This window comes from Octopus bimaculoides, chromosome 4 (assembly GCF_001194135.2).
Source record: "Octopus bimaculoides isolate UCB-OBI-ISO-001 chromosome 4, ASM119413v2, whole genome shotgun sequence".
In the NCBI taxonomy this organism is placed as follows: Eukaryota; Metazoa; Mollusca; class Cephalopoda; order Octopoda; family Octopodidae; genus Octopus; species Octopus bimaculoides.
The window spans coordinates 3,694,873-3,704,566 of NC_068984.1; the positions used below are offsets into that span (position 1 = coordinate 3,694,873).

Here is a 9,694-nt window from a genome sequence, read left to right on the forward strand (position 1 = left end):
ACCTAAGCTCATCAGACTCAAGTGGCCCTTTCAATTTTATTCCCCCCCCCCCCACTCAATCCTGTCACTAATCCTTCCCCTTCCCTAGACTTTCTGCTATAAATTCCCCACTTCCTCATCATCACTCCATCTAGAATCATTACCCACTCTCTGTCCTTTCAGATATAGGGTCCACTTTAGGTCCTTAACCAAGTTATGAGGCAACACTCACGAGTAATGGTGTCATTAAATAAACATCCCAAATACACTGTAAAGTGGATGGGTTTAAAAGAGCAATCCAGCCATAGCCACCATGCTGAAATACAGATTGGTACATTATGCAGTCTCTGACTTGTCAGACACTGCCACACCAACCGACCAACACTAATATGGAAGATAGATGTTAAAAATTGATGAGGACATATCTATGTGTGTGTGTGTGTGTGTGTGTGTGTGTGTGGAGAGAGAGAGAGAAAGGAAGCAAGCATGCTTCACTGGATCTGTAAGGCGAGTGTGAATGAACAACACGGTTGAGATGAAGTGAGAGGCAAACTGGATACGAGTGGAACAGAGATGACATCATAGGTCTGGACATGTGATGTATGTGGAGCCCAGGTGAGTACAGAAGTACTAAAAGGGTCAAGTTGAAGGAAACTGTACCAAGAGAAGACCAACGTAGACATAAGCAGATGTGGTGAAAGCTGATTTGAACCTCATACAGGAGATGATGAAACAATTTCACAAATTGAAAGACACTATATTGGGAAGAACTTGTTCAAACCATGCATGGAAAAATGACCATACAAATGATGAGGATGTATGAGTATGTATTTATACACACACACACACACAATATAACGTGTGTGTGTGTGTATCAATATAAATATCTATGCACACACGCACACACACACACGTTACATTGAGACATATATACACATGTGTGCCATAGTAACTTTATTTCTTGGACTGGTTGGCGCTATAATGTTCAGTTGATAACCATTTCTCTGTTAGTAATATTAATAAAATAGCTAGTTACTTGGTTGCCATGGCAAAATTATAGGTGATAGCATTTACTATATAGTGTGGCCAGTATCTTTGGCTGCCTTAGTAGATAGTATATACTAGCAGTGTGTGAGAACTTGCTAACAAAAGAAATGTATTATGTAGATCTTGAAGTCCTAGCTAGTGATTATAACAACCATATTAGTAAGATTTAACCAGCATAATAATAATAATAATAATAATAATAATAATAATAATAATAATAATAATAATGGTCTCAAATTTTTGTACAATGCCAGTAAATTGAAGAGGAGAGTTTGAACTCACAACATGAAGTGTTAGAAGGAAGGCCACAAAGCATTTTGTCCAATATGCTAATGATTGTGTCAGTTCACTATAGTAGTAGTAGTAGTAGTAGTAGTAGTAGTAGTAGTCCTTTCTACTATAGGTACAAGGCCTGAAATTCTGGGGGGGGGTTGAGGGGGTGAGGGGGGGTAGTCAATTTACATCAATCCCCAGTACTTAATCAGAACTTATTTCATTAACTTGAAAAGGATGAAAGGCAAAGTCCACCTTGTCAGCATTTCAACTAAGAATGTAAAGACAGAATGCACCACTGCTTAGCATTTTCTCTGACATGCTAGCAATTCTGCCAGCTCACCTGTGCACATTTTAAGGAAAGTATTATTTATGTGAGGTCCATGTTGTGACTTGACAGATGACTATATTCTCGTGTATTTTCCATTTACACTGCGTGACAAAGCAGTAGTTGCAGTAACAGCAATCATTATTATTATTATTATTATTATTATTATTACATTTGCCTCTCATAGCATGAAGACGTTTTTTTCTTTTATTCTCTTTTCAATAATTTGAAGTGTTTCAAGTGTTTTAAGTATATGTAAAAAATTTTAAATTACCAAAGAAATGGGCTGCCCATGATACAGCCTGGACAACAGAAAAAAAAACATTTGTTTCATAAAGTTTTAAAATTTTATCTACACCCATTGCTTCTTCATATCCAAAATGCCTGCCACATATGAAGTATAGCAGACAAGACACTTCAATGGCTAACAAAAAAAAAAAGAAAATAGAAAATAAACACAACTAAATGTCTATGAGGAAGAAAAATATATACAATACAGTGAGCAGCTAATAGAAGATGTCCTAAATATTCAAACAAATAGTTTAGATGACAGCAACAGTAACAACAACATTTGCAACTTTTACATTTGCAAATTCCACACATTGAAGCCAGTCTATACAGAAGTCGGATGAAGACTAACCTTCTCTCAATACCAAATGAACAGAGAGAATTTTTGGATCTATCACAGTTCCATGAAAAGAGATGTAGAGGAAGGAATTTTGTAAAACCCAACTGCATTTCTTTGTCACAGGAGATAATTCAGAAAGAGGTGAAGGGAAAATGGGTAGCACTGTCTGTGAAAGGATGGAAATGGATAAAATTCCCCACATGCCAAGTAGTACAACAATCCCTCCAAGACATATTAGGAGAAATCCAACTGAATAAGTCACCAATTGCCATACCTCTAAAACTGAAAAAGCAGTCTAAAAAAACAAGCTGAAATTGTCAGAAATATCCCTGGTTATATATCTGTGACCCAATACATGGGTCAAAGAAACACAAGAACCACAATATAAGATACTGGACATGATGCAGATCCATGGGCAGTGGTGACCTGAGTGATGCAATATAATGTAGTGGTTGAAGCACGTGAAACAAAAAGTAATCGGTGGTCAGGGAACATCAAAAATGAACTTTGCAAGTCCTAATAACTGCTGAAGGCCACAGAACAATACCAGAACTATGCACAGTAAAAGGGTGTGAGATAGAGGAGACGGAGCAGAGAGCCTAGTTCTTTTATTTGTCAGAGTAAAACACACCTTAGAGGTGAATGCCCTGAAAGAACTATGAAAACTAAATACAAAATAAGAGCAACAACAACGAAAAGAACAAACCACAGTTTTCTGAGCATCACTATGCAAAACTCGAAGGATAGCAAAAGAAATATCATTAGGCCCATGATCTCACAAACAGATGGACCATACCTTGCTAACAGTAGCACCAGCTTGTAATAACACAATCACAGAGCACTGAAGAAGACATAAAGAAGAAGAAGAAGAAGAGGAAGAGGAAGAGGAAGAAGAAGAAGAAGAGGAAGAGGAAGAAGAAGAAGAAGAAGAAGAAGAAGAGGAAGAAGAAGAGGAAGAAGAAGAAGAGGAAGAAGAAGAAGAAGAAGAAGAGGAAGAAGAAGAAGAAGAAGAAGAAGAAGAAGAAGAAGAAGAAGAAGAAGAAGAAGAAGAAGAAGTAGTAGTAGTAGTAGTAGTAGGAGGAGGAGGAGGAGGACGAGGGCAGCGAGCTGGCAAAATCATTAGCGTGCCGGACGAAATGCTCAACAGTATTTCGCCTGTCCTCATGGACTGAGTTCAAATTCCGCTGATGTCAACTTTGCCTTTTATCCTTTTGGGGTCGATAAATCAAGTACCAGTGAAACACTGGGGATCAATGTAGTCGACTTATCCCCTCCCCAAAATGTCTGCCTTTGTGGCAAAATTTGAAACCATTATTATTATTATTATTATTGAGAGAGAGAGCAGCACATGCCATCAAAGTGACACTGGGGTAAAGTATATGAAGCCCATTATACCCCTCATGACTACCCGTCTGATAAGGGTACACTAGGCACATGCATCACAACCATATGTGTGCAACATGGTGATTTCATATGAAGATAGAGAGCGCATGACCTCACAAGTGGGGGACAGTTAGAATTTTCTTCAGGTCGAGTAGCCCATCCCACTCAAAAGGTCCCTGAATAAGGGCTGTTTAAGGATAATGAATGAAACAGCTATGTTTCCAAAAGAGAATTATCCAAACCCCAAAGGATTTCTCTCAACACACAATGCTCCCCTACTACCCCTGCTCATGATCAGGGATGCACATAGGGACAAAACAATGTACATGATGACACTTCCAATCAGTTAAGATGAGAAGCCATGAGAGCCACTGGCTGCGGTTGCATCTGGGCATTCATCATCATCATCATTATTATTATTATTATTATTATTATTGGCAGCGGCGGCGGCGACAATAGTAGTAGCAGTTATATATGTGCAATTGGTTATTCAAATGATTATTTTAAAACTTTATTAGTAATAACCATTTTAACCCAATATTCATTAATAAGGACCATTCTAAACCATAATATTTATAAAGTGATAAAATGGAGATGGAATCATGAAAATAGAGGCGCAATCAGTAATAATTAATTGTAGTGAAGGTTGTGCCCTCATCTGACACATAAAAATAAAAACACCTGAAAATTAGAACAATTAATGAGTGATTAATGAGAAAACAAAAGAAAGCTAAGGAATAAATAAAGACAACAAATCAAATTAAACAAAAAGGTGTCATACTAGATGAGTGATGACACGTCATCATGACAGGCAACTGCTACAATGGCAAGGATGAAGAAGTACAAAGCAATGTTGAGAACAATAACAAAAGCTGGTGTAAAACCTAAATGGCTTCTGTGTGGTTTAGGCTCTTCTCACATACAACACTGGTTGACATCGATTTGGCATTTGACTCCAGTTTTTTTAGAATAAAGACATGGCAAAAAGATAGCAATACCATAAGTGAATCTTCCAGGTTTCACCATTAATGAAGCACCACCTACAGAAAGATGATGTCAATAAATAGGAATGGCATTTACATAAAAGCACTTATATGGCTGTGTGGTAAGAAATTTGCTTCCCAACCACATGGTTCTGGGTTCAGTTCCATTGTGTGGCACCTGTGGCAAGTGTCTTCTATTATAGCCTCAGGCTGACCAAAACCTTCGCAGTGGATTTGGTAGACAGAAACTGAAAGAAGCCCATTGTGTGTGTGTCTCCACCACCACTTGACAACCAGTGTTGGTTTGTTTCATGTCCTGATAACTTAGTGGTTCAGCAAAAAGATTGAAGAATAAGTACCAGGCTTTAAAAATAAATTTGTACTGGGGTCAAATTCATTCGATTAAAATTCTTCAAGGCAGTGCCCCAGCATGGCCATAATTTGATGATAAAAGATAAAAGAAATACAATCACAATATCTTTGATTAGAAATAATAAACAAGGGCAACAAAGCTTAGTTGAGGGACTAGAAAAAAATACATTTCTTCTCTCAAAAGGCAATCCTTAAAACTGCTTCTACTATTTCAGTCAACCATAATTTCCGAACCAGTTTTAACCATTATTTTTAGTCTTACATCCATTTTTCCATGTGGTGAGGGGCTTTAAACCTTTTAACATTCAGATTTCTTTGTCCAATTTAATACTTATTTATTCACCTTGTTTTGAATAAATCACATTTTATCTTGCAGCTTTGAGATTTTGATGATCTGATCATATGTTTTCCGAATGACATTGTAAGGTAGGTGTGAGAAGCCTGATCTGGACAGCTGGGACATTAAACAAGTTGAACCAGATATGGCGAGTTTCAATGCTGAAGAGTTAACAATACTTTTTACAGCAGGATACTCTTCCAGCCCTTAATTGCCCAACAATGAAATAAGGGGCAGAGTGCTTTTATTACTATCAAAAGCAAACAGGGAAGAATACAATGGTAAAGTTTGAATTCATACCCAGTGTTGCCAAAAATGTTGTAACTGTCTTCTATAGATATCAAAACTTATTGACTCTTCCAAAGTAATTATTCAAAGCATTTTAATTAACACTGCGCTTCTTTTCTACCTGAATATTTTATGCATTGCAGATTGTAAAATCTGCTTCAAACTATTCTTGTGCCAAACTTTTTACTTCAATCAACCAGTTAATATTTCTTCTATACAAGTACAACATATGGAGTTAGTTGTGTGACTGATTTTAATTAGATGCTGACAGGAATGGTTGATCTTTTGGTATTCTTGTTATTTCAGGAGAATAATTTTTCAAGATATACTCACGATAGGGTGTGAAATGTAAACTAAAATATCCAACAATTATTATCAATGATGCAGTGTGGAGGGGCTCTAATCCATGAAACCTATTTAAATATAAGTGAGCTGAACTGCCTTTGGATTGGATAATGCTTAGCAGGAAATATTTAAATATTTAGAAGATAAATATCTATGATGGAAAACATTCCTCTGTCTTTGACATTAAGGTGAACTGAGACAAAGTAAGACAATTCTGTGTTTCTGAGATGAGGAATTTATATATTATGTATTAGCTGGAGTGGTATCGTCATCTTGATAGTTGCTTTCAAAACACCTGAAGGCGACTGGAGAATACAACAGTTGAAACACAATGAAAGCAACAGTCAAGACGAAGATACCATTCTCACTATTAGACAATGTAGTAATTAATATATCTAAGTGTTGGCCCAACTGCAGTGATTTGTGCTGCTGTATGTGTGTTGTGACAACCGTTGACTCTTCCCCTGAATCATTTACTCAGTGTGTAACCTTTAATACTTTCACTGTAAAATGCACACAATAAGTGTTTTTGCTTTTGTGTAAACTACTCCAGTGCCATTAGAATAAAAGAAATTAAACCAAGAGAAGACTAATTAAGCAACATTTTAGCAAATAATTATAATAATAAAGAAATACTTCTATCAAGAAACATAAACAAATCAACTTGAAATTTTACCAATAAATAAAGCAAGTTCCTTGCAATATTTATTTACTGATAATTTCTTTTGACTCGATGAAAGACTCTTACTAAATTGGCTAAAAATAGTGAATATTAAATAAATAGATTAATTATTATTATTAAAGAAAAACAAAAAAGAAACCGCATATCAGTAATGGATCGACTGATTGTTCCTATCATCTTAACTTGATATTAGACATGCAACAACTATATTAGATAAACGGAGAGTTTAATAAACACACAACAGTAGCATCGTCATCACCATTGATAAATTAAAGTGTGCAAGACAATTTACTAAAGTAAATATTACTATCTAATAGAATCCTGTCAATTGTTTTCTGCTTATCAAAGCTGCATTTCAATTTCACGTGTAATAAATTCATTACCAACAAAGAAAAAAAACAAAAAAATAAAATAATAATGAAAGGAAAGCAAAATGATTGCATCTCTATGAGATGACGATGGCGGTGGTGGTAGGGAGATGAAGAAAAACAACAACAAAATGAGGCCAGCAAATAAAGAGAGGTTGAGGAAATGTGAAGTAAAATAAAACAAAAAAAATAATAAATGCTTCTTTTACAAAAACTGCAAAAATAAGGTGATTTGTATGTTTTTTTGTTTTTCTTTTTGTTTTTAAAAGAATTTGTTTGATGCTGTTTTTCTTGTCCCATCTCTCACAGGTGTGATTTCCTGTTTGCTATTGACTAGTTTTTACCATACAAATAATGTTTTTCGGTTGGGAAAGTGCAGGGAAAAGGGAGAGAATTAGTAGAGTAAACCATAAACAAGAACCTGATGTATAAACAGCAGGCAGAGACTTAGTCTAAATATGAGTGAGTACATTGCCACACACTGTAGCAGCACTGAACATTAAAAAAGTAGATAAAAAACAACAGCCCTTCAAAAGATATGTACTAAAACATCAGTACAACTTTTTCTCCTATAAATAGGGCAGGTTGGCAGAAACAACAGTGTCAAATTCTCAAAGGATAATGAGTAAAAAAAAAAATATATATATATATATAAAAATTTTAGTGTTTATGAAACGAAAACTGTGAAAGCCACATAGAATGAAAAATGTTGACTATTTATGAAGGAAAAGAGTTGAAAGATTGATAACCAAAAAGCTCATTCAATTAACAAGAAAAATGTTGTGAAACAGCTATTAAATATTAAATTTATATTTACTACATAACAAATTTACTGTATTTCCATTAATGTCTTCTCAGTGAGATGCTACATTCATAAGAGAATTCAATTTCATGTAACATAAAAATACACACAGTAAACAGGACTATAATTTGTTATTCATCAGATAAATTCTAAAATAAATTTGATCTAATTGAAGATAGATTAATAGAACGGTTGGGGGAAAAAATTGATAAATTAATTTTTATTTGTAACAGTTGAACGCATACAACTAAACTATTTAATATTATTACTACTACCATTACTACTACATGCTAATTTAATTGGCAGGGTTGTATAATCTTGAGGTTTGGTGAAAATATGTCTCTTCAAATCTCAAGAATCTTTCTTAGGGTTCTTACAGAATATATATAAGGATTGCACTTATATTCTGCAGGTTGACAATGCAAGTCTCAATTCCAGAACCCTTCAGATTTTTGAGTTGCAGTTTATTATTATTCTTGTTGATCTTGTTATTCTTGTTGTTATTGGTGAGCTGTATTGCTCAGCTGTATTTCTTCAAGCTTGAAGTTCTGAGTTCAAATTCTGCCTTTCATCCTTCTAGAGTCAGTAAAATAAGTACCAGTTGAGCACTGGGGTCAATGTAACTGACAAGCCCCTCCCTTAAAATTTCAGGTCTTGTGCCCTTCAGTAGAAAGAATTACTATTATTAATGTCGTCTAGAATTGGGATTCTTTTTCCTCCAAATCTGGTGCTCAGTGTTTCAAGCGTCTAGAGGATGATAGATGGAAATGTAATGAAGCTCAAGAACCTATTTATTGTCTTCTCTGGACCATTACTATACCTTGATTTGATTGGTAGGACATGGGTGGCATCCAAAAGGATTTGTCCAATTGTGGGAGAGCTCTAGCTTCATGTTAATAAGAAGGCTTGGACCAGCTGCAAACTTTTCAACCCTGCAACTCAAGGTAATGTGACCCTTGTTCACCCAGGCCATGACCGATCTGGGTATGGATTCTGCTTTATTGTCATAAAGGCATGCAGGGTTAGTGAGTAAGGTACAGCTCCCAAAATTACTGCAGAACTTAATGACCACCTCGAGAACCCAATTTCCACAAAAACTGTTTGCTGAGAGCTGCACAGAGCCGTATTTCATGGGAGGGCTGCAATCAGAAAACCACTACTTTCAAAAACAAACGATGCAAAGTGTTTAGAGTGGAGTAAAAACCTACAGAATTGGTCCCTAGAGCAGTGGAAGAAGGTTATTTTCTCGGATGAGTCACCCTTTACCTTATTTCCAACCACCAGCTGAATATACGTGTGGAGGCGGCCAAAAGAGGCATTTGACCCAGACTGCTTTCTTCCAACTGTTAAACATGGAAGAGGATCTGTGATGATGGGGGGTGGGGGTGAGGATATATCTTGGAAATCCGCCGGCCCAATGGTTTCCCTTCGTGGCAGAATTAATAGTTGAGACTATTTAAGCATTTTATCTCATCAACTTCATCCTATGGTTGTGGAACTGTTTCTTGAGGGAAACACAATCTTTCAGGATGATAATGCACCAATTCACACAACTAAAGTTATTACTGAATGGCACGAGGAACATTCTAGTGAAGTTGAACATCTTATCTGGCCAACACAGTCCCCAGATCTCAATATTATTGAACATTTATGGTGCATTTTAGAAAAACAAGTAAGGAGTCGATATCCACCACTATCATCACTACAAGAACTGGAGACTGTTTTAGCTGAAGAATGGACAAAAATTCATTTGGAAACAATTCAAACTTTGTACGAGTCCATACCTCAAAGAATTCAAGCTGTAATTACTGCCAAAGGCAGTACTACTCCATATTAAAATATATTTGTTTGAAATTTTAAGGTGTTTCAATTATTTTGT

The 9,694-nt window shown here is 35.8% G+C and overlaps 1 protein-coding gene across 10 annotated transcripts in view; it reads right to left on the reverse strand.

Annotated features, from left to right (window-relative positions):
- Nucleotides 1-9,694, reverse strand: part of LOC106881718 (forkhead box protein P2) — a 534,685-nt gene that overhangs the window by 161,867 nt on the left and 363,124 nt on the right. The window lies entirely within an intron of this gene.